The sequence below is a fragment of the Nothobranchius furzeri genome, chromosome 8, assembly GCF_043380555.1.
Source record: "Nothobranchius furzeri strain GRZ-AD chromosome 8, NfurGRZ-RIMD1, whole genome shotgun sequence".
Taxonomy (NCBI): Eukaryota; Metazoa; Chordata; class Actinopteri; order Cyprinodontiformes; family Nothobranchiidae; genus Nothobranchius; species Nothobranchius furzeri.
Window position 1 is genome coordinate 40,639,207 of NC_091748.1, and position 25,000 is coordinate 40,664,206.

The following is a 25,000-nucleotide window of genomic DNA, read 5'->3' on the forward strand; positions in this document are numbered from 1 at the left end:
CTTTCATCTGTGTTCGTGTTCAGAGCGGTGTCGCTCGTCTCCGATCCCGCAGGATCAGACCTGAGGCATGCTTTTCTAAAGCTGCTAGCTTCTAGCCAATAGCAAGTGTTGCTCTCTCGTTGACCCTCTCCACCGCGGCATCTAGACCCCTCAAACAAACTGGTTCAGTTTCACAAACGTTTGATCACAAAAATCCATTTATTAATTTCCTGAAGTTGATTTTCATAAAAAATTTCTCAGTAATTTGAAAACTACTTTTTAAATGTGACTTACTTTTTATAGTTCACCTGAACTGTAGAGAAAATATGTTTTAGTTCTTTTTTAGTTGTTGCACATTATGCAAATTACTTTTTTCACAACCATCCGTCCGTCCTCTTCCACGTGTATGGATTCAGGCCGTGGGGGCAGTAGCCTACGCAGGGAGGCCCAGGCTGTCTGGGAGGCGTCCTGACCAGATGCCCGAGCCACCTCAACTGGCTCCTCTCGATGTGGAGGAGCAGCGGGTCTACTCTGAGCCCCTCCCAGATGACCGAGCTTCTCACCCTAAGGGAGAGCTCAGACACCCTGCGGAGAAAACTCATTTCCACTTGTATCCGTGACCTCGTTCTTTCAGTCACTGCCCAAAGCTCGTGACCATAGGTGAGGGTAGGAACGTAGATCGACCGGTAAATTGAGAGCTTCGCCTTCTGGCTCAGCTCTCTCTTCGCCAGGACAGAGCGTTACAACGCCCGCATCGCTGCAGACGCAGCACCAGTCCACCTGTCATCTTCCCCTCACTCTTGAACAAGACATCGAGTTACTTAAACTGCTCCACTTGGGGCAGGACCTCGTCCCTGGCCTGGAGAAGACACTCTACTGCACCTGATTTGTATTATAGACACAGACCTTCTGCAATAAAGGACAACCCTTTGGTTCATTCATCATTTCATTCTCTAAATATTTTTCTCATCTTAGCTAAATGAATATAAAATGAATTTGTCGTTCTCTGAGTCAAACTTGGGCACAATGGCTTTTTCTGCCAGTGTAATGTTTATACAGGACCAAATCCCAACAGGATGGCACACAAAGGAAAAATGTTCAGTCTTTCTAAAAGAATCCTCTCATTGAATTCATAACCAGCTGAACGATGAACTGAGAGCTCCTAATCATTTTGACAGAAAGAAACACAAGTCTCAAGAGACCAAATCCAATTACCAAGAGGTTCAGACTTTAATCCAGAACCAAAGGCTTTCTAAACACGAATCAAAACACGTTTTTGAACAGTTGTAAAATCAAAATCAGTTTTTAGAAACTGCTGTTGAGCAAAAAGCTGCAGAAATCCAACACACAAACAATTTAATGTGTAAGAAATAAATCCAAACATCCATTTAAGCTTTTCAAAACGGAAACCACACATCTCACATCATCAATAAAACGTTGGACATTTAAGCCTGGAGGAATGTCAAAGAAAGCTTTAGAGCAAAGCTCTTTCCACCAACCCTAATTACCGACCTTCAGCTTTAATGAATGTAATTATCAGAATGAACCTCTAATTAAAAATCCACCTTTGACTGTTGCGTTTGCTGCACAGCTCGTTAGTTTTTGCCCCCCCCCCCCCCCGGGGCTCAAAACGGATTGTAAAAGAAAGCGAACAGTGACGGGGCTCCATGGAGGCCTTGGTCTGGCTCTGGACCAGAGTCACAGCAAAAACACACACATCAGAGAAAAGAAGGCAGACATAAAGGTTCTGAATGAAAATGAAGTTATCTTACCGTCAGTCATAGAGAGGAAGGATGGAGATGAGCTCTTTACAACATCCTCACCAGACACACACACACACACATAATCGACTGACTGACACGTTTGGAAAGAGACACAGAGGATACGTGGTGTGTGTTTGTGTATGTGTGTGTTTGTGAGTGTGTATAGTTCTCTGTCGCTGAGTGCCACTGCCCCCTTCCTTTCTTTCTCTCCCCCCACCGCAAATCCCTGTTTGTACCCCCCCCCCCCCCCCCCGCTCACAGGCATGTTCACACACTCTGGTAATGTCTCGCTCACTCTGTTGCCCAATTCTCTCTCTCTCTCTCTCTCTCTCTCTCTCTCTCTCTCTCTCTCTCTCTCTCTCCCCTTTATTTTGTCCCTATATCCCAAACACACCTGCACAGCCTCATCCCTCACTTTGTGGTGCTACAAAATGAGAAGAACAAGTGAAAAGTTACCAGAGGGGCTGCCACACACGTCCATTCATTTTCTGCCTGAAGGTTTAGAACTACCACCTCACCCATCATAATAAAACTGTTTAGATGGGTCTGTGCTGCCTTACAGTGGACATTCACCCACTGGTTAACTGGTCAACAACGCTCCTGTGACCTTTGAAATGATGACCATAGATGAGTGGCAGCTGACAGTTTAAATAATAAAACCCTTCTACGGAAGCTCAGAGGCTTAGTGGTATGAGTGTCTACCCTGAGATTGGGTGGTTGTGGGTTCAAAGCCTTAAATAATCGGTCTCGGTGCCTCCTCACTTGACACACAGCATTAAGAATGATTGGTTCCCAAGTACAGCCATGTCTGGAGCTCACCGCTCCCCCAGGGGAAGCGTCAAATGCGGAGAACACATTTCCAACTAATGGGGCTCAAACTTGAACGTCACCCAATTCAGCAGAACTTTAAACGTAAGAAACACAATTTCTCCAAACAACCCGTTCCTGTTTTGATGTTTGGATGTGCAGCCAACCCACACACAATTGTTATCATCCCAGAACATCCTTCATTTCAGTAAGTCTACCTCATTGTTTGTTTTCTCTTTCTCTGGTTGAACTGATGTAACGTCTCTTTCTTTTGAAGTTTTTCGTTCTAGTTTATTAAAATTTGCTCAAAGGTGCAGAAACTGAAATGCTCCCTTAAAGGGGACAAATTCTGACTTTTTCTCTTAAGTTGCACTAATTCTACGTTCAATTAACGTGCTTGAAGTTTATGACGTTCCTTACACTAAATCCCTCTCACATAAAGTGATTTGAACAGCTTTATGTCTGACAAGTCCAGTCCCTTCCAGAAGGAGCCATTTCAGGGCTCTGTCGCTTTGAGTAGACAAATATTGCTGGCCACGCCCATTCACCCTCCCCACTCAGGCTGCTATGAGCTGAGATGCTCCGATGTCTGGGAGGGGCGTGGAGTGGAGCTGCTGCTCCTCCGGCAGCAGGTCTCTCTGACACGTGAGAGGTGGTTCTATTCTACTTTCTTCATTACTGACATCACATAGGCCATGTTTCTGTGAATTTTGGTTGTCCAACTCCTACTGATTATTCACTCATGTCACGTGTTTCTTTTCCAGATTCACTCATTTATCTAATTATTACTGATGATAAATGTTAATATTTATATTTTATTCTTTTTTAATAGCAGTGGTTAAGCAACCTCAGGAAGTTGTTGTAATGATCTCACCCCACCCCCTAGTTCTCCTAACTGCTTTAGAAGTTAGGCTCAAATTTGATGAATCAAATCTGTTTTTTACCCATTCAAAGCTGGTGAGCAGAGAAATGCCCAGCAAGCATTTCTCGATGCTCCTTAAAAGCTAAACTTGTTAATCCCGAGTCGCTCCGTGTCTTAATGGTGTCTCGTTTAGGAATCAGTGTGTTAAGAGTGCCTTCACAAATCTGATTTACACAGTAAACAAAACCTTTAAATCCGGGAGACATGCTGACTCATGAAAACAAAACAAGAAACAAAGAATCAAACAAAACAAAAGTGTTTCACTTTACCACGAGTAGCGACCAGGACAACGGCATTGCCAGGGTAAGTATTTGAAATAGTGGCTAATATTCCTTCCTATCATGAAGAGAAGTAAAATAACTTTTTAAAATGTTTTCTTTCAGTGTTTCCTGCCCTCTGTTGTAACTTCTCTATCTGATCCTCATCTGTGTTTCCAGGGAAAGCTTAGCAGCTATACCAACAGGGCCTCCCGTGAGGGTGATGGACAAAAGAAGGGAGACACACAGAGGAACTTACCTCATACTTTGTGACAAACACACCTTCCTTAAATCTGCAGTCAAACACACATTTATGCTGCTGTTCCTCAGTTCACCTCACATCCAGGTATGGAACAGGCTCACTGCTCTTCTACGTTAGTATTTAGACCTTTTTAAGAACCAGAACCGTGATCATTGTTGTCAGTGGAGATAATACGTGTATTTCTATTGTGTGTGTAAAAAAAACCCATCATTAAGCCTAATTTAAACTCATTCAACCAGTTAATGAAGCTTCAGTTTCCTGATCTGATGAGAAGATAAGGCTTTAAACATGCAGCGTTTATGATGGCCAGCAGAGGGCAACGCCTCTGATTACACAGGTGTGATTATTAAAATAAAATAAAAAAATCTTTATCTAATGAGCTGATTTGAACCATGTTCTAAAGATGAAAAACAGGAGGAGCTTCAGATGTGACTGACAGATGTTCCTGTACAGATGTGAACAGTTAACAGTGTTGGATTATTTCCTATCCTGGTTGTGAATGATTACAAAATATCAAATATCTAAATAATAACATTAAAAAACAATAGTTCACAATTTCATCTTTCTTTTCATGTAAAAAATCAAAAAGGTGCTTATTAAAACTTTCGTGTGCTAGAATTTTTCCAAGGAACACTGAGGTGGGAAAGATGTCAGAGCATCTTTGTTATCTATTTAAGCCAAAAAAAAAAAGGTCAGGTGGCCAAAAACAAAACTGTACAACTCAGTTTAAACACTGAGTAGGTGTCTACATTTAGCTGAGTTTGGCAAGAAAAAAGAAACTCCCTTCTGTGAATGGGGACTAAACATTATTCCAGCATTTCAAACATTTCTTGCATCCAATTAAGCCAATTACATAAGTATTAACACATTTTCAAGCTGACCTTTTGCCATTTTGTTTTAAAAATACAAAATCAACTGAAGAATCTGCTGGCCTTGACCTGGTGAGGGGCACCAGCTGTTGGTAGTGGAAGTGAAACTGGTTTGTTCATTATTATCTCAGGAAAGGAGCAAGAGAGACTCTCTGAGGTACTCTGACCGTTATTTACAACTAAGTCAAGTCAAGCACAGAGTGTCACGGAACCTGGAATATTTACGGATGAGAACCCATGGCCACCGTGAGAAATGAACACCCAGAGGAGTGAGAGAGTACATCCCAAATTAATCTGTGCTTGTTTAAACAAATCAGCTTCCTGTGAGGTGGAGAGGTCGTTCCCGTCAAAGCAGCGGGATTCCACTTCAACGCATAATTCTGTTGTCTGCAGCAATAAAGTCATCCTGAGTTCAAAAGTGTTACTCTGAGAAGTTCATCAATGCCGTGTGTGTGTGTGTGTGTGTGTGTGTGTGTACTTACTACATACTGAAGACCATTTTCACCATTGTCCCTACAAAGTGAGGACATTTTTTTGGCCCTTCTTCTTTTAGAAGCTACAGTTGGTTTTAGAGCTGTGGTATGAATGAAGTTTTAGTAAGGCCTGGTTAGGGTTAGGGAACGGGTTAGGCATAATGCAGCCACAAAAATCAATGGAAGTCAATGGATGGTCCTCACTATGATAGAGAGACAGACGTGCGTGTGTGCACGTGTGTGTGTGTGTGTGTGCTTGTGCACGGTCCTAGATGCAGATTACTAGCAGAACCCCACCAGGGGAGAAGAAGCTGCACCACACAATTCAGATTTGTTTAATGTCCTGGAAGCATCTTCTAATGGGCCATTCCCATCTGTACCGGGTCGGCCCGGGCCGCGTAGCCCCAGTCGGCCCCAGCCTGGCCCGGTTGATTCCACACATCCTTGCCTTAAGCCCATTTGGGCTGATTCTACCCACCAATCAGAGGCTTGCTCTAATGGAAGGTGTGGATTTGCTGTCAGCAGTGGGTGTGTTGGCCCTGGTCGGCCTGAAGCAGACCCCCTCGAGAAGAGGGCTGAGAATGAGCCTTGGTTGGCCCGGAAAAATACCAGGCCACCCAGATATGTAAACAACCTACGCTACCCGGCCCGGGCCGACCCGGTACAGATGGGAATGGCCCATAACTGGACAGTGTTGCGACCCGGCTTGTTGGACCATAGAGAAAGAAAAGAGACACCATTTAAAACCTATTAAAATATAATTTATTTAACTGAAATCCTTCCAAAGTAAACAAACAATAAACAAGAAAGTGCCAACATTACACAAATGTGGCATACCTGTGGGCAGAGCAGAGAGGGAGAGAGAGAGAGAGAGAGAGAGGGAGAGAGAGAGAGAGAGATTAGATCACAGCAGGATATCAAGGGAGGTCCTCTGATGTTTCTCATCAACCCAGTCAGCCAGGTGGGAGGCACGCTGGCCTGATTAGCCACAAAATAACCCAGATTTGTTGTTCCTATCATATCTTATAATACTGCATACTATAGTGTTGGTTTTGGCAGGCATCTTAGTCTTTGATGAAAAAGCATTTTAGTGTTAGTTTTAGTCGGCTAAAATTCAAAAGGTTTTTGTTTCAGTTTTATAAAAAATGAAATTGAGTATTATTCTCTAACTGAGCAGAATACAGCTGCAGCTGGGACAGACACAGAGCAGCAGTACTGTTGGTTTACGTTTTTGTGAGACAGGCAGACATTTGGACGTTGAGCATCATTTTCGTCTAGTCTCAGCTCGTCAACAAAAGCTCCCGCGTGTCTCATCATGTTCTAGTCACCAAAGAGCTATTCTTAGCTCGTCAAAGTCTCGTTTTCCTTATGACAAAAAGGGGCGTCAACCAAATCAATTTGTCACAAGATTTTGCGATAACACTGGATGTGTCGTGAAAGCACCTTGCCTGAGTTTTCTGATAAAATTTAGTCTTAAAAATCACAATTATCTATCAGCTTTTATTATCATATATCATGTCGTCTCTCCTGTATTATGATATAAATTGTGTTGTAAGATTCTTGAAGTACATGCACCCAACATTAAGTCAAATATTGAGATCACGTATTGTCTCTTCTTAACATATTTTCATCACTCAGTTTTTTACAACAATTAATTGAAAGTGGTTGAACATTGGGCACAAGAGTCATTGGACACTTAAACTGTGCTTAGATCTTTTCTGTTCATTGTTCAAACGGCAAATGGGGATGTTTTCAAAAAGTAATGTTGTTTGTTTTACATATTTTAGTTGTTTGTGTGTTTTGAAGTAAAGGTAAGTCAGTGTCCTAACAACTAACAAGCAGTAGGTCTGATTGAGGCCCTGTCCACACGTAGCCGGGGATCGTAGATATTTTTCTACGTTTTGGCCTGCCGTCCACACGAAAACAAAGTTTTTTCACACGAAAACGGATCTTTTTAAAAACTCCGGCCAAAGTGAAGATCTGCGTTTTCTCCGTTTTGGGTGTCTGCGTGTGGACGGACAAAACCGGAATTTTAAGGTCCGCAACGTCACTTTCCGCGACAAAAAATGCTGACATCACGTGTGCGACCTGTGTTTACGCTAGCCGACATCATGGACGCCCTCAGAGCTGCGCTCGCTTTATCAATTGTCCAAGCGCTTTCTGCTTGTTTGTTTTTGCAAGAGGAATTACTGCTCCTTGCGGAAGACCACAGACGAAGGACGAGGTTAAGAACGGGGGAAGTACTGCCGCCTACAGGTCTGGCATGTCCTTAACAACGTACTTATCCGGGTACGTGTGGACAGTTTTTTAAAACGCGGTGGTGTGGATGCAAGTTTTTGGAGGGGCGGATATTCGTTTAAAAAAAAAACCGGCTACGTGTGGACTAGGCCTTAGTATGATGCGCTGCAAAATCCCATCTACAGTTCACTGGATGTCTCCATCTTTTCCATAAGATGTTGTATATTATAGCCTTGGTTTACCTGCATACCTGTTGGTTTTGCACAGTGATTCTTATGCATATTCTATGAATAAATGTTGATGCATTTGTCTTTCCTATGCTTGTCAGACGGTTTTTATAATGTAGCTGTTTCTTCCTGCAGTTGCTAAGCTAAATGACAGGTAGTTGTTTGCTTAGCTATTGTCTGTGCATAATGATTAGAAACAAGCCCACAGAAAACTAAAAGGAACCAATAAATTGTAATTTTTACATAAAAAATCCTCCTGTCTAAATGTTTCCTCTAGTTTATGTTATGTGAATGTTGCTGATGGTGGTCGGAGGGACCAGTGGTGCCAGTTTTTGGCAGCCTCATCTCTGTCGGTGTGCTCCAGGGCAGCTGTGAATGACTGATTGTGTTGTAAAGCACCTTGGGGGGCTCTAGGCCTCTAGAAGGCGCTATAACAAATACAGGCCGTTACCATCTGATAACTTAATAAATCTTTTGTCTCAGAAATCTCAGAAACACTGTCTGTGTGATCATTGCAAGTTTTAGGAACAGAAATGCTTTCAGATTTCCTCTAGAAACTTGAACAACATCTCAGAGGTTAGATGGGGATAAATGAGTGAATATGTTGTTAATTCAGCTGAAATGACCCGTTAAGCCTGTGCTTCTCCCATTATTGCTCAAAACCCCATGAAATGGACGCTGACCCCTCGGTCACCCTGTAAACCCGGGTTTCATATCCTTCGGCGTTTATCCTCTGAGAGGATTTTAGGGTTTTGTGAGGGCATCTGACATGAGCCGTCAAAGTCGAGGAAACTCCTGAACCAAAAGTTTATAAGACTGATTGCTAGATCACTAAAAGTAGCTGTAATTGATAGACTGCGTCCAGGCATGGGGTTGGGAATGAGAGAGTGACTAAGTGCGAGGCAGGGTGGTGCTGTTTGGACAGATGGTGTGAGCTGAAGGTCTGTAGGGTCCCACCAACCCGGTCTTATACCACAGATACATGTCCTAATCCCAGCTAACTCTGCTACAAGCAGCAGGCTTACACGTCTCACCTCACAAGGGGCCCTCTCCCTCTGCCACCCCCTACCCCCTTCTTCTTTACTCTTTACACACACACACACACACACACACACACACACACAGGTGCAGGTGTTACCAGTCACGCTCCACTGGAACCTACAGTCCTGGCCAGTATGCTGCACAGCACTCTATCAGTTTGGTTTGCGTCTTCTTCAACGATGTGTGGTGGACTGCCCCATTCACTGACATCCATAGCGGTCCAATCACAGCGCTCTACTGGTTTGGTGGGTCATTTACAGCACTTTGTCGGTGGGTGGGATGTCACTGCGACTGACCGAATAAACAAAGATGGCGACGGCTCGGTTGAAATGACTTTGGCATCTTCTTTGGACTTTTTTGACTTGGGCTGTTGTTTGAATCAAAAGCAGATAGAGGTGCTTGTTTTTTGGAAGTCAAGGATGTATTTGCTTCATCTTCGGCGGAGTATGGCGGCCTGCCTTGTTCACTGACATCCATAGCGTTGAGTATGTCACGTTGTTTATTATCCAATAGCATGGGGAGACAGTTTGAGAGACAACCGTAGATCCTGCCCCATGACAGAGAGTAGTCAATGGGCCATGTCCAGACCAGGCTATGTATTTATATATGTAGGGTGGCTTGCCAGGCTAATCAATTCAAGGCAAACAAAACAACAAAATCTTGTTATTTTTTAAATATTTTCCTGTTTACTTTCAGACAGCAACCATTCAAAGTCTAAATACTAGAATATCTCAAATGCAACAACTATTTTGGAAGTGCCCATCCCCCAACACACACACACAACATTAAAGGCATCAATTCATTTGACAGATTATCTTCTTGTTTGTGTGAAATTAAGAATGACACTAAAAATACTGTAATCCTGCCAGAGGATACAGAAGGGGAGAGAAGAGTAAGCACAGTTACACGAGTGAGGAGGGGGAATGAATTAACAGATTTAGTGTCATCTCTCGGTCTGGGAGAGCAGCCAAAGTATTGACCACTCTAATCCCTTCATCCCTCTCTTCCTCCTCTTCCTCCTCCTCCTTCCAATGTCTCAGTCTCCCTGTCTGCTGCCGTCCCAGATTTCTATCTCTCCTCCTGTTTTTTTTCATTAAATCGGACATGATATTCCACCATAAAAAATACACAAGATTTAGAGATATCCAGCAACAAATGCTGCTGTACAATAATGTTTTTAAACATCTGGTTCCTGCTGCAACAGAACACTTGTTACTTTAAATCACTTAATATGTCATGTGTGCAAAACAACATCTATAATCCCTGTTTTAAACGTCTCACAAATTATATCCTGATTAAAAACCAGTCTCTTTAATCTTAACAAGAACAGAAGCAAATAAATGGAAATTAAACAATGACTGTGATAAGGCCATTGATCGGGGGGGGGGGGGGGGGGACAAGGAGGTGGGTGAGGTAATAGCAGGAGTACTGACAGCTTATGTGTATAATACAGACGGTTTATGTAGGCATGGGTATCTGTTAATCTGACACTAGTTTCTGGGGGAGAATCAGTGCTAAGCCCATGACTAGCCTGATAAGTCCACACACACACACACACACACACACACACACACACACACACACACACACACACACACACACACACACACACACACACACACACACACACACACACACACACAATGACTCCACGTGTGGGCAGCACGGTAAACACACACGTGCACGCACACAGACACAAACAACTTCGTCACGAATAAGATAGTCTGGCATGAAAATCAATAAAAGCCAGTAAATAGCTTAAGAGTAGGAAATGTTTAATCTCGCAGCTACACAAAAAGGCTCAAAGTCAGATTGAAAGGAGCAGTTTGAGGCTTAGGAGCTGAAGTGATAGATTACAAGCCTGTCACCAAAACACCGGGATTAGAAAAGCTAGAAGAAGGAAGTTAAATGACAAGCGTTCCTTGGGGCTGCGTTAATATAGAATATTTAAGTAAACTATCATAAAACCCTCCTCAGCGGTAACATTTGTTTCTGATTACACTGATCTAGACCAATCACACGAACCGCTCCAGGGCATCCAGCTGATATTACAGTAATGTGTCAAATCACAGTCTCAGAGGACATAAAGGACACAAATGTTCCTGCTGAGAAATGATAACCTAATCATGAAGCTGAAGCACAGAACTACATGTTCTATCAAGGCACCAATGTGCCTTTTACGCTTTTATCCCTTTATTTATTTGCTCTGCTCCTAAAATAATTTTGGTCAAAAAAGAAAATATACAGAAGTTTTCTTAGGAGTGTTCTTGCTGTGTCTTTCTAAATCCATGCTTCCGTTCTTTTTTAAAACACAGAAACGGTTTTGTTTACCTGTTATTGACGCTACAGTTTCGCCGACGGCTGCCGGCTTCTTCAGGCTGACGCTGATGGTGGCGCGTCACTTCCTTCTCCGTTTATCTGCGGGCAGCAGAGGACGTTGTCGCCCTCTACTGCCCGCTCTCCCCTCTCCGACGATGCAGTCGCATGCGTGGTCCAGCGTATTATGGACATCAGAACACCCCACCATACACAACATGTCAGTAATCAGAACATTATATCACCGAGCAAACATAATAACAGAAGAGAGAGACCGTAAACAAGAGGACAAACACATACAACACGCTTTAAAGACCTGCAGATACCCGACATGGGCAATAAACAAAGGAAAACAACAAACAACAGCAGAAAGAATAAAACAACCAAAGCAAAGAACCAGAAACCCAGAAAGACAAGAACCAGAACCAGTGATAACCCTACCATACATCAGAGGCATAACGGAAAAAATAAGAGCAACAATGAAAAAACACAACATAAACACACCAACAAAGCCATACACAACAGTTAGAAACAGACTAGTACACCCAAAAGACAAAATACCAGCTGGACTTAAATGTGGAGTCATCTACGAAATCCCATGCAAACTCTGCAATAAAACATACATAGGAGAACCCGGACGCCAACTCAACACACGAACAATAGAACATAGAAAGGAGTGCGAGAAAGAAACAAGTCGTAAACACACAAGAGCAGCAAAAGAAGAAGCAGAATGCACAATAAAAAAGTCAGTCGTAACAGATCACTGCTTAAGAGAAAACCATATAATGGACTGGGACGACACACGGATCATAAACACCGAACAACAGAAATACAAAAGATGGATCAAGGAAGCAATCGAGATAAGGAGACGTGGATGTGGGAACATGAACAGGGACGACGGAGATAAACGGAGAAGGAAGTGACGCGCCACCATCAGCGTCAGCCTGAAGAAGCCGGCAGCTGTCGGCGAAACTGTAGCGTCAATAACAGGTAAACAAAACCGTTTCTGTGTTTTATAAAAGAACGACAACATGGATACAGAAGTTTTATTTGGAGCTTTTAAAAAAGTTAGCTGCTCATTGTTTTATTAATTCTGTATAATGTACAGCTTGTTGTGTTTGCAATTTGACAACGTTCTTCTTAAAGGTTCACTTGTTTACTTAAAACACTGGTCTCTAATAAGAATGAATGCCTTGTAAGTCGTTCTCTGGGTACATAAAGCCCTGGTGCAGCTGTTTCAGGATCTAGAATGTTGCCAGATCAGAGGAGAGCTTTGACGGCAGGATTTGGAGTCTTACTTCCTGATATTTGGACACCTCACCAAACTGGCTAACAGCAATGCAACTCTACCACAGGCTCCATTTACTTTGCATCACTGATGTTTTATAGATGTTTTGTCTCTACAAATAAAAGCCTGAAGGTGTTTTGCCATGTGGTGGAGTTGCTAATGCTAACAGTTAGCTTCTACTAGCTAAGACGTTCTCTGATGTTTCCTGGATGCAAAAGTCTAGTTTCTGCTTCAGCGTCTGCGTCAGTACGGACACAACGCCATTATCCATCCCTGCGAGGGCTCTCCAGCAGGCTCGCATGGAAGAACAGAGTCAAGCCCACTTTTCAAAACATCTGTCAAACAAGACCGAGAACGCAAGCTTATGATTGGTCAGGACGCCGCGTTCGCCATTGTGCCCTCAAAAACATAAAGAAAGCCAAAGATATCTAGTGGCAGACATGGAGCGGCTTGAAGAATACCTTGTAGAAAACTCTAAAAATATGAATGTTTTATTCACCTGTGACAGGAAGAGTGCAAATATATGCAGCAAGCATTTTCTTCATGGGTGGAAATGACAGGAAACGTGGTTTAAGAGGTGGCGAGCACATGACGAGGAGGAGAGAATGAGTGGTAAAAAGAATCTCAAATGCAATAAACCAAACACAATAGTAAATGTACTGTCTTGGACACATGACTACATAACAGTGCTACGCCCTCTGTTGTCCTGGCGGGGAATTGCTTTGCAACACTTCCCGGGAGAGTCTCCTGAGGAGACGGAGAAGTCCAAGAGCAAACTTTCTCTGTCAGCACTTGTGCGTCTCTCCCTCGTGGAGCTGACGCAGAAGCATTAACTAGGCTTATCCCAACAACAGTCTTCCCCATTATGAGTCAAGATGGGTGAGTCCATGAATGTTAAGTGACAGAGTGATGTAGATATGTCAGGCTTTTCTAATCCTGGTGTTACCATCAATTTTCTATTAGCATATAGGTGTAGGAGACAGTTTTCATGTTCAGCCTGCATGATAAACTCTGAGTGACCAATTATAATTAATTTTAAAAATGTTTTTTCAGTGTTCCACACCTTTAAAAAACATTTGTGCTAGACAGTTTTAAATCTGACACTTTTGGCATTACCATTTCCTATTTTATCACTTTTTTTGTTAATAACAAACTGTCTATTTTCTGTAGGCTTGTGCATGGAAGTGTGTATTTTCTCCTTTCTTTAGTTTAGCATCTTATCCTGCTTGTGTTCTTCCTATTATTGTTGTCAGTCTCTCATTATTTATACCTCTATTTAAAATGTCATTAGACAATAGACGAATAAAAGTTTTTTGTGTGCAGTGCCTTTCTTGTTAAAAAACCACAAGACACTCCACAAGCACATAAAAAAGATTTAAAAATAAAAAAATAAAAAGATAAAATAAAAACTAAGATAAAAAAATTATAATAAGATAAAAAATAATGGTCTTCCTATTTGATAAGTTGCCTGAGCTGGATGCAGCCTGTTGTGTCATATAAAAGGTGACGATGCAATAGGAAGACAATCTTAGACTGCCCCTGTTTTGGAATCAATTTTCTCTGAGCAGGTAAAAAACAAAATAGATTACATTTTTAATAGATTGTTCGTGTCAATTCAGCAATACGCTTTTAGATATTTAAATTTTTTATTACATTTAAAAACAATTGTTAACTGGGACTGAACCGAGGAGTAATTGGCTAGCACTGGTGCTTTGCAGCAAGAAGTTAACAGGTTCAACAGCAGGCTGGGTGCTTTCTGTGCAGCTCGCATGCTCTCTGGGTTCTTTGATTCCCTTCCACAGATCAAAAACATTCTTGTTGGGTAAATGAGATATTAGTACATGACCTTAGAACAAAGTGTGTTGGTTTTTTTGTCTTCTTGTGTGAGCCTGTGAGAGACTGGTGACCTGTCCAGGTAATGGTGATGGAGAACATCTTCCTTAGGTGTGCCACATCAAGATGCTGATCTGACATCATGAGTAGTGCACAGGTGTACCGTATACTGCCCACAATAAAAGGCCACCCTGGTATGTGCAGTTTTTTGCTTTATTGGGGGTCTGGGGACTCAGAACCGGTCAGTATCTGGTGTGACCACCATTTGCCTCATGCAGTGCAACACATCTTCTTCGCATAGAGTTTATCAGATTGTCAATTGTGGCCTGTGGAATGTTGGTCCACTCCTCTTCAATGGCTGTGTGAAGTTGTTGGATATTAGTGGGAACTGGTACACGCTGTCGTATACGCCGGTCAAGCACATCCCAAACATGCTCAACGGGTGACATGTCCGGTGAGTATGCTGGCCATGCAAGAACTGGGACATTTTCAGCTTCCAACAATTGTGTACAGATCCTTGCAACATGGGGCCGGGCATTATCTTGCTGAAACATGAGGTGATGTTCATGGATGTACGACACAACAATGGGCCTCAGGATCTCATCACAGTATCCCTGTGCATTCAAAATGCCATCAATAAAATGCACCTGTGTTCTTCGTCCATAACAGATGCCTGCCCATACCATAACCCCTCCACCACCATGGGCCACTCGATCCACAACACTGACATCAGCAAAGCGCTCACCCACACGATGCCACACACTGTCTGCCATCTGCCCTGAACAATGTAAACCGAGATTGATCTGTGAAGAGAACACCTCTCCAACGTGCCAGAAGCCATCAAATGTGAGCATTTGCTCACTCAAGTCTGTTACGATGACGAGCTGGAGTCAGGTCAAGACCCCGATGAGGATGACGAGCATGCAGTTGAGTTTCCCTGAGACGGTTTCTGACAGTTTGTGCAGAAATTGTTTGGTTATGCAAACCAATTGTTTCAGCAGCTGTCTGAGTGGCTGGTCTCAGACGATCTTGGAGGTGAACCTGCTGGATGTGGAGGTCCTGGGCTGGTGTGGTTACACGTCGTCTGCGGTTGTGAGGCCGGTTGGATGTACTGCCATATTCTTTGAAACGTCTGTGGAGACGGCTTATGGTGGAGAAATGAACATTCAATGCATGAGCAACAGATCTGGTTGACATTCCTGCTGTCAGCATGCCAATTGCACACTCCCTCAGTGCTTGTGGCATCTGTGACATTTTGCTGTGAGACAAAACTGCACATTCCAGGGTGTCCTTTTATTGTGGGCAGTATAAGGTACACCTGTGCACTCCTCATGATGTCGGATCAGCATCTTGATGTGGCACACCTGTGAGGTGGGATGGATCATCTCAGCAAAGCAGAAGTGCTCACTATCACACATTGTGAACAATGTTTGAGAGAAATGGTGATATTGTGTATCTGGAATGAATTTTAGATCTTTACGTCCATCTCATGAAAAATTGGAGCAGAAACAAAGGTGTTGCGTTTATATTTTTGTTGAGTGTAGTTTAGGAGATCGGCCCTACTGCCCATCATGTTTTCCGTTGGGATGTCATCATGTCCAGCAAGCTTGTTGTTCTACTGTCCCCATGGCACTCTGCACCTCTTCCAGGCTGGGTTGTGCTCCAATGCTGTCATCTACAGGCTGCTGGGGGATTTGGTCAAAGGTCTCATTTTTATAGAAGAAACACAGTGTCACTAAAATATGACTTGTTTAGGCACTGAATTTATGGTATTGAAATTTTATGAAATTTTGTCAAATACATTTTTAACCAAAAATACTACAGAAAAAAATTAATCTGCACAAATTCAACAGCAGATTTTCATCTTCAATAATTCAGAATTTCAATGTAACAATTTTATTAGCAGAAATTCAACAACTGAGGATACCTAGTGACCTAGATCAAAGTAATTGTCACTTGATCAAGTCAAGTGGCTTTTAGCCAATCAAATTACGCTTCTCTGATGACGTGACACCAGTGAGGTGTCGAATCGATCGGGTGACGATCGCTTTGACTTGCACAGAAGAACTCAGTTCCTGGTTCCATTCCACCTGTCAGTCTGTGCTGGATATTGTGGCTCCTTTAAAAACCAGACAGGAGAAAACAAAAACTGAACCCTGGTTAGATGGTACTACTCGAGCTGTCAGGCAGAAAAGCTGAACGCAAATGGAAATCGGACAAGCTGCAGGTCTCATTTCAGATGTTAAAGGACTGCTGGTCTCGCTATCAGGCAGCAGTTAAAAATGCCAATTATTCCAATATAATTCTGTCCAACTGTCACAAGCCTTGCGTTTTATTCCACACTGTTGAGACCATGCTGACTGCTCCACAGAGTGACCGTTTAGAACCTTCTTCAGAAGCTTGTGGAACATTTTTAAATGTCTTTCTGGATAAAGTGAATAATATCAGGGCCCTCATATCACCTCCTGCTGTTGATCCTTCAGCCTCAGATCCTTGCTCGGCTGCTCTCAACCAGTTTGAGCCTGTGACTATCTTCTCTCTGTGAGACTGTTGGTCATCTGAAGCCCTCAGGTTCCCCTGCCGATACTATTCCACCTCGATTTTTTAAAGAGGTTTTTTCTGTTCTAGGTCCATCTGTTCTGTCTATTATTAACAGCAGTCTAACTTCAGGTGTGGTTTCTAGAACTCTTAAACATGCAATAGAGCAGCTCCTGATCAAAAGGCCTGGTTTGGATCCCACTGTACTTTTAAATTTTAGGCCCATTTCCAAGCTTCCATTTTTATCTAAACTCCTTGAGAAAGTTGTTTACAGCCTGTTAAAATCTGTTCTAGATGAGAACAATGTTTTGGAGCTTTTTCAGTCAGGTTTTAAGTCTCTTCACAGCACGGAATCTGCTCGGTTGAGAGTTTTTTAACGACAACCTCCTTGCCACAGACTCGGGAGAGTCTGTGATTTTAGTTCTCTTTGACTTGACTGCTGCTTTCGACACAGTGGACCGTAATATTTTAATGTCACGCTTGGAGCAATGTGTCGGGATTTGTGGCACTGCCCAGGAGTGGTTCAGATCATATCTGGCACAGAAAAGTTTCTGTGTCAGCTGAAACAGTTTCCACTCTTCCTCTGCTCCATTATCATGTGGGGTTCCTCAGGGCTCAATACTTAGTCCTCTACTTTTTAGTTTGTATCTGCTGCCTCTAGGGTCCATTTTTAGGAAGCACAAACTTGCCTTCCATTGCAATGCAGACGATACACAGATGTATCTCCCGCTAAAACAAAAGGATGGCTGCAGTATAAAATCTCTAGCGGTTTGTTTGGATGAGGTAAAATCTTGGATGGCTTTTAACTTTTTAAATTTTAATGAGTAAAAGACGGAGATAATTGTCTTTGGTACTGGTACCTCCAGTAGGCCCACTCCCATGGACTTAGGCCCCTTGACACTGCACAGAAAGCCAACAGTGACCAACTTGGGTTTTAAAATGGACGGTGATTTTAGGTTGGACAGTCAGATCAGTGCTGTTGCCAAATCCAGCTTCTTTCATTTGAGACAGTTGGCAAAGGTAAAGCACATTTTAACTAGAGAGGATTTTAAAACTGTAATCCATGCTTTTATTACAACTCGTCTGGATTACTGTAACTCTTTGTACTTTGGTATGAGCCAGTCCTCATTGTCTCAACTTCAGCAGGCGCAAAATGCTGCTGCTCGACTCTTAACTGGTACAGGGAGGAGTGAACACATCACTCCTGTTTTATCATCACTGCATTGGCTGCTTGTCCATTTTAGGGTTCAGTTAAAACTTCTTTTATTTGTTTTTAAGTCTTTAAACGGTCTTGCCCCGTCCTAACTCTCTGAGCTATTGCACATTCACCCCTCCTCTCAGTCGCTCAGGTCATCTGACCAGTTGCTCCTGGACGTTCCAAGGACACAGCGTAAGCTCGGAGGGGATAGGGCCTTTGCTGTTGCTGCTCCCAGACTATGGAACTCTTTGCTGGCACATCTTGGAAAGGCCTCTTCACTGGAAACTGTTAAATCATCTTTAAAGGGCCACCTTTTTAGCTTGGCTTTTGACACCGCATAAAATTTTGGGTTTCTATTTGATTTTAGTGTTTTATTTTAGGTGCTTTCAACTTTTTACTGTATTCGATTTTATTCTGTTTTATGCTTTTATGTTTTTATGTTCAGCACTTTGGTCAGTGAGGGCTGTTTTTAAAGTGCTTTATAAATAAAGTTGGCTTGGCTTGGGTCATGAGGTCATCTCAGTTGTTGAATTTCTGCTGTTGAATTTTTGCTGATGACGTTTTAATTGCTGTCTTTTAAGTTTAAAAGTTTCAAATACAGAATTTCACAGAATAAAAATTCTATGTCAAAAAAAGTCAGATTGTGGTGAAACTATTTCTTCCATACATTTCAGGACTGGTGTCCCAATTGCTGCTTAATGTTGTTGAGCTTTTGGTTTCCATGTAATTCTTGTTGAACTGCCATGGCTGGTGGAAGGCGTCTAACCCAAGACATGCAGAATCAGCACGGGAGTCAGAAGGTAAGAAATAAAAAGTCCTTATTTCACAAACGAGAACTAAAGGAGCACTGGAAAACCAGTGAGTAATGCCGTGAGCGAAAAGTCCAAAGTTCTAGCTCAGCGAGCTGTGGGGGTAGTGGGGAGCCGAGGTGGATGAGAGTGGAGACCCAGCCGGGCGGGAGGTGAGGCAGCAGAGAGGGGAGATCCAGGAGCTGAGGAGGAGGACGGGACGTAGAATGAAGATCCGTAGTTCTTTAGCTGAATTGTGAAGGTGTGGTGAAAATCCTAGGAGGGCAAACAGAGCAGGGTTTCAGGAGCAAGTTCAAAACCGTGATCCAAAAACTGTCCAAGGTCAAAAATCCAAATAATCCAAACACGCGGAGCAAACGACTACGAGTGGCAGGCGTTACCATAACTGAAGTAATCATCCGGCTTCGAGTGGTGTCTCCATCCTCCTTTTAAACCCGAGCTCCAAATGATCAACTCGGCACAGCTGGTGCCCCTCCGCTCCTCACCTGTGGAACACAGAACCCCAAAGAAGGTTAATTGAGGAGGAGCACCCACCTCAACCCGAGAACGATGACATGAACCAGTCTAGATGCTTATCAAGTTCAAGTCTAAGATTGCTTTTGCAGGTCTCTATGATTTTGGACTTAAGTTAATACAGCGCAATACAATATGATGGGAATCACACTGTTATGTGATGAAAAAAGATAAGATACAGTTTTATAGAATATGATCTGAAATGCTGCTGTTGGTAGCACCGTTGCCTTGCTGCAAGAAGGTTGTCGGTTCAAAATCCAGCCTTTCTGTGCAGGGTTTGCATGTTCTCCTCATGTATGTGTGAGTTTTTCCTGTTTCTCTTGTACTCTGGTCTCCTCCCACATGCCAAGACATGCACGCCAAGTTGACTGAGAATGAGAGTGAGAGCGTTTGTGTGTCTTGTGACCCTGTGATGGACACCTGTCCAGGGTGTCCCCAGATTTCCATCCAATCCACTGCAGTCCTGCTCAGAGTTAAGCAAAAACAAAGGAAGGAGTATAAAACACAGCATGGGGCTGTGCAATAGCATTCAATGAGATGAAGGAAGATGATGGATTCAGGTGATGTAACGCCAAACAGATACAATAAACGGTGACGTGATGCAATACGTGAAATAGGACAATACAACCCGATGCAACATGGTGCTATACAGTAGGGCTGGACGATATAGAAAGAAAGCTTATCCATAGAAAAAAGAAAAAATCATATTGATAGACATTAATAATTATAGAAAACTATATGAAAAAAGAAAATATATTTTAAGTGCAGCCCTGGCCATCTTAGGCCATTACTTTATGATAAAACAAGTTGGTTGCATTACCAGACTTGTGTTTTTATTGACTCTTTGTTGCAAACCATCACTGTTTGTTTTTTTGTCAGACTTGGAAGAATGAACATAATGTTACACTGGTGAAGTACCGTAGCCTTGTTTTTGGGACGAACTCTTCCACCTCTCCTTGCTGCAACATCTTGTTTGAGTCACATTGTTGTCTGTTTAGGTTTGAGAGGGGAGGCTTGGTGATGGAGCGTGACTGGGTCTGTTATTGATTGGTTGGGTGTAAGTAATGACTCTAGTATGAAGCTACCCAATAGGCTATTACACAGCAAATTCAGCATGCTCAAAATAACTCTGCCAGAGTTGATTTCAACATTTTTAAAGTGTCTACATGGGTCCACCCCAGTAAGTGTTGATTTCACACCTTTTGAAGAGTTGGTACTTTAACTCTGATTTAGTGTTAGATATTTAACTCTAGAGGAGTTGTATTTTAACACTAAATCAGAGTTAAAGTACCAACTCTTCAAAAGGTGTTAAATCAACACTTACTGGGGTGGACCCATGTAGACACTTTAAAAGTGTTGAAATCAACTCTGGCAGAGTTATTTTGAGCATGTTGAATTACTACAACCAGTGTTAGCTTTCAGAGTCAGTTTTCACTCAAGTTGTTAATCTCCACCATGATATCATGAATTTTAATACTTTTCAGTGTGCCACAGCAGGAAGCTATCAGCTACACTTACAAACACTGGCTAACTCATGCTTTGGGCTGTCATGGTCTGCATCTGCAGACTTCCTGCATGTGCCTCCTGGTGTTTCTCCATCCTCTCTAGGTGCTGCTTTTGTGTCTTCTAGCGCCCTCATGTGTCATGTCTGCGTCTTCCTCATGTGTCTCCTGGTGTTCCCCATTTGCCCTTTAGGTTTCCCCCCTCAGACATCCCGTTCCCAGGTCCTGTGCTCTCTTGGCCCCCTCTTAGCCACGCCCCTGTTGTTTCTTTCTATAGTGTTTTCCTTTAGTGTCAGCTTCCCCTTAGTATATTAGTCATGGTTCATGCTTTCTGGTCTTTTGTTTTTCTCTTAGGTCATTTTCCTTTGTTACAGCCTTTCAGTATTTAGTGTGTTTTTCCCACCAGTGTTTTCTTCCTCCTCCCTGATTAGTCATTGCCTTCACCTGGTCCTCCTCCCACACCCCGCACACCTGCAGCTCATCTCCCTCTCATCCTCCCTGTGTATTTCAGCCCTGTCTTGTCAGTCCATTGTTTGTATTCTGTCAGCGTTTGTTGGTGCTCTTGGTGAGCGATGTTTCTCCTGCTTTGGAGTTTTGGACTTTAGGCTCGTTGCCTTTGGATTTATTTTTGTTCATCCTCAAATAAAAAGATTTTTTCTTCATTTCTACTCCTGCCTCGTGTCCTTCTGGGTATCTGCATATCTGCATATTTGGATACTAAACATCCTGGTAATGTGTTATGAACACCTCACGACTGCTACCAGTCAGTGGGAGAGGGTCACCTGTAGGGTCCTGATCATGTAGTACTGACCATGCACCACATTATTAATGTGATAGCAGAACACACAGCGGTCCGATTCTTTTGACCGGCCTCCTCACTTACGGTACAAACATGACATAACAAGCAAAACCACATTTGCAACAGTGAACAAAGTACTAACTAAGAACAACACAACTCCGCAAAATAAACATGCATAAACACCTCAAAATAGAACAAACTAACATGACTACCCACAATGCACCTCGCCGGAGTTACAGCTGTTGTGCGAGTTCAGAGTTAGATTTTCAGGAGTTTGAGAACGTTGTTGAATGGCAATAAGTCCATTTATAAGTTGGTGCTAGAGTTTCTTAGGAAAATTAAGGTATTTAATAGAATTTAGTTTTTATTTATTTATTTATTTATTTTTCTCTCCTCGCTCTGACTCACACTCCTGCACAGTAGGTGGCGGTAATGCACCTTAAGTTGGTTGCCACCCGCCATTTAACCGGAAATGAAGAAGAAGAAGAGGAAGATTTTCAGGAGTTATTTTGTCCAAAAAAGACTCCTACAGAGTTGACTAGGAAACACTCCTTTTTAACACTGGGCTTTAACTCTCACGTCAGTGTTACATATCAACCACGTATATAAGTCGTTTTAGTGTTAAATTAACTATACTTGGTGTTAAATTGGACCAACACCAGAAAATTAACATTTTTGAATTTGCTGTGTATGGAAAAAGGAAACTTTAATTGAAGTTTTTATTGATCCTTTTTTTCCCAATTTAACCACATGTCTATTGATCGATATATCTATAGTTACTGAATTATTGTCCAGCGCTGCCATACAGTCACTTTGATGTCATGTGATTTAGCTCAATAAAACTCCTCTTATCTAACTTTATATTATGTAAATATGGTGTTATAAGTGACATCATCTGCATGATGCAAAATGATTTTGTTTGTTCTACTCACCGCTCATCTGTCCTTTTTATAGACTTTTGCTGGATGTGATACATGCAGAGTTTTCTAATCAGCTGCATTATTTGCAAAGATTATGCCAAAGACGAATGACCAATCCTTCTTCTAACTGTGACTACATGATAGAGTTACCGTAATAGTCAGTTACTCTGGCTGTGCAGGTGGTGTTGAACTTACTGGCTGCCACCAATCAGAGACTGGTGTTGTTTGAGGAGGTGCATTCAACAAACAGGCAACTGGGCCAAGGGGTGACTCCAAAGGCAGCAGTCGCTGTCGGCCATCAGGGAAACAGTTCCCATGACAACCTTGCAGCTCACATGTGACCTTTTGTAAACGTGGTTGTTATTTCATTAAAAAAGGCTGCTTCTCATCATTGCTCACTTTCATGAGTCATTTGCCGCGTAACCACAGCTGTGACTGCACGGAGGTCAACGTTAAACTCATTAGTAATTGAAGCACAACGTTCAGAGGTCACTGGTTCAGAGGTTTTATTCTGCACACAGACATGAGATCACAAATGTGTTTGTGTTCAAGGTCTAGATCCTCCGGCAGCCAGGAGGAAAGAGTGGAGAGTTTGAGTGAAAGAGGTAGAGGTAGTGGGGAGTACAATTATCCCTATTTCTTTGGACAGCCTGCATCCTTTTATGTTCATGCATCTTTTTCTTGTCTTCCCACACGCTCGTTCTCTTGCTCCTCTCTTCCCTCGGCCTTTATGCGATCATGTTGCTTGGTAACAAGCAGAAGAATGATGAGAGGAGTAGGATGTGTTCAGATGCCTCCTGCGTGCGGTCTGATGTGTCCTCACACCAGCTGCAAAGAACAGGGCGATTGGCCTTAAAAACAAGAAAATGACACATACTGAGTGTTTGACTTCAGAGTTCAGGTGTAAGGACGTAGAAAAACACCCCTCTGGGTGCATCTTGAACCATCAGTCTTTGATCTGTAGTGTCAGGTGCTGGAGAATTGTTTTTTCATGACAAATATAAATGTAAAAGTAAGAAAAAAAACATCAAAACTATATTCTGTTTCGACCTCTGCATCTCATAGCTGCACACATTTCCTCATGAGTTGTGAATCATGGGATTCGTTTATTCTAGAAAGGTACATGAGGATTTTATATCACACTTGTAGCAGCGTGGGTTTAAAATTCAAAGCGAAGCTGGGTGATGAATCACGGCCCCGTTATGAAGTCATAGTTAGCAGCCGGCCAAAACGCTGTCTCTAATCTCACCTTAAATCAAAGTTTGAGATGTAGACTGCTTCGGGGGAGACTTGTTTCTTGTCAGGCAGAGCAGACTGAACTGAGAAGATTTAGGACTGGAAATTAGACGTGAATTTATCTGAAAATGATTAAACTATAGCTCTGCCATGAACAAAATAAATTAAAATTATTTGTGCAGGGCTTTCTAAATAGCTAGAAATGAAAAACAATAAAAAACATATTTGTTTACCTCTCAATGAAATGTGAATTTCCTGCTTGTTAAAAACAGTGAAACAAAAAGCACAGCAGTTTCACCTCCGTTTGAACAAACTGCAAAGCTTTTCTCACTGCCTTCTAACTTGTATCGACCCATGATGGCATCTTCAGATAAAAAAAGGCCACAGCACGGTTGCTAATGACAACCTGTGAGCCTGCTTGGTTTGTGTAATCATGACGGCTCCATCTGTTGGGATCAGTTGCCCCCTGCTGTTTCATAATCTTTTGCTTGTAACTAACTGTATGATGTTGCCATGCCAACCAGAGAGGGCATTTCTGGAGTCACGATGTAAATTTAGCATCCACCTGTGATCATGAAAATGAAAGGAGGCAGTTAGAGGCCTGTTGCAGCGAAGGGCTGTCTGATCAGGTGAAGGGGTTCTCTTTGCATGATCACAGTGATTTAATTTCAAATAATTTCACTAATTAACAGCAATTATAATTATTCTGTTATTAATTCAGTTTCCTGCAACTGCAGCTTTGTCTCCACTTGAGGGCAGCAGTAATATAGTTGAATGAAGATTTGTTGTGTATTCTCACTAATCTAATAGCCCAAATAGCACTCTGTGTCTTGAACTGCGAATTTCTTTAGGCGTGGTCTTTAGCGCTGCTGACTGCAGAAACAGTAGCATGTTAGCATGTTCACCCCGGTGCATGTGTGGGTTTTCTCTTGGTCTCTGGTTTGAACACAGGCATGGTAATTCAGGGTGAGGGCAGCTGCTGACATAAACTGTTGAGTATGTAACGGTACAGACCAACTATTCAGTAGTATTATATAATGTGTATATGTGTACATACAAGAGATCTGATGAGACTGACCAGATTTCTTCAGTTCTGGTTTTACTCCATCGGCTCAAAGTAAAATCCATAATGCAATTTGAGATTACTTTTATCTGTAAAGTTCTTGATGATCAAACTCCATCTTGTAAAATATGTCTCAGTTCTTTATTT

General features: G+C 42.4%; 1 protein-coding gene across 2 annotated transcripts in view; it reads right to left on the reverse strand.

Annotated features, from left to right (window-relative positions):
* The window catches only part of nrl (neural retina leucine zipper), a 19,034-nt gene extending 17,101 nt beyond the window's left edge, over positions 1 to 1,933 (reverse strand). For both annotated transcript variants that reach the window (XM_070554043.1, XM_070554042.1), the window contains exon 1: positions 1,752 to 1,933. The gene's annotated coding sequence lies outside the window, so the exon portion shown is untranslated. The remainder of the gene's footprint in view (positions 1 to 1,751) is intronic.
* Positions 1,934 to 25,000: the final 23,067 nt, after the last annotated feature.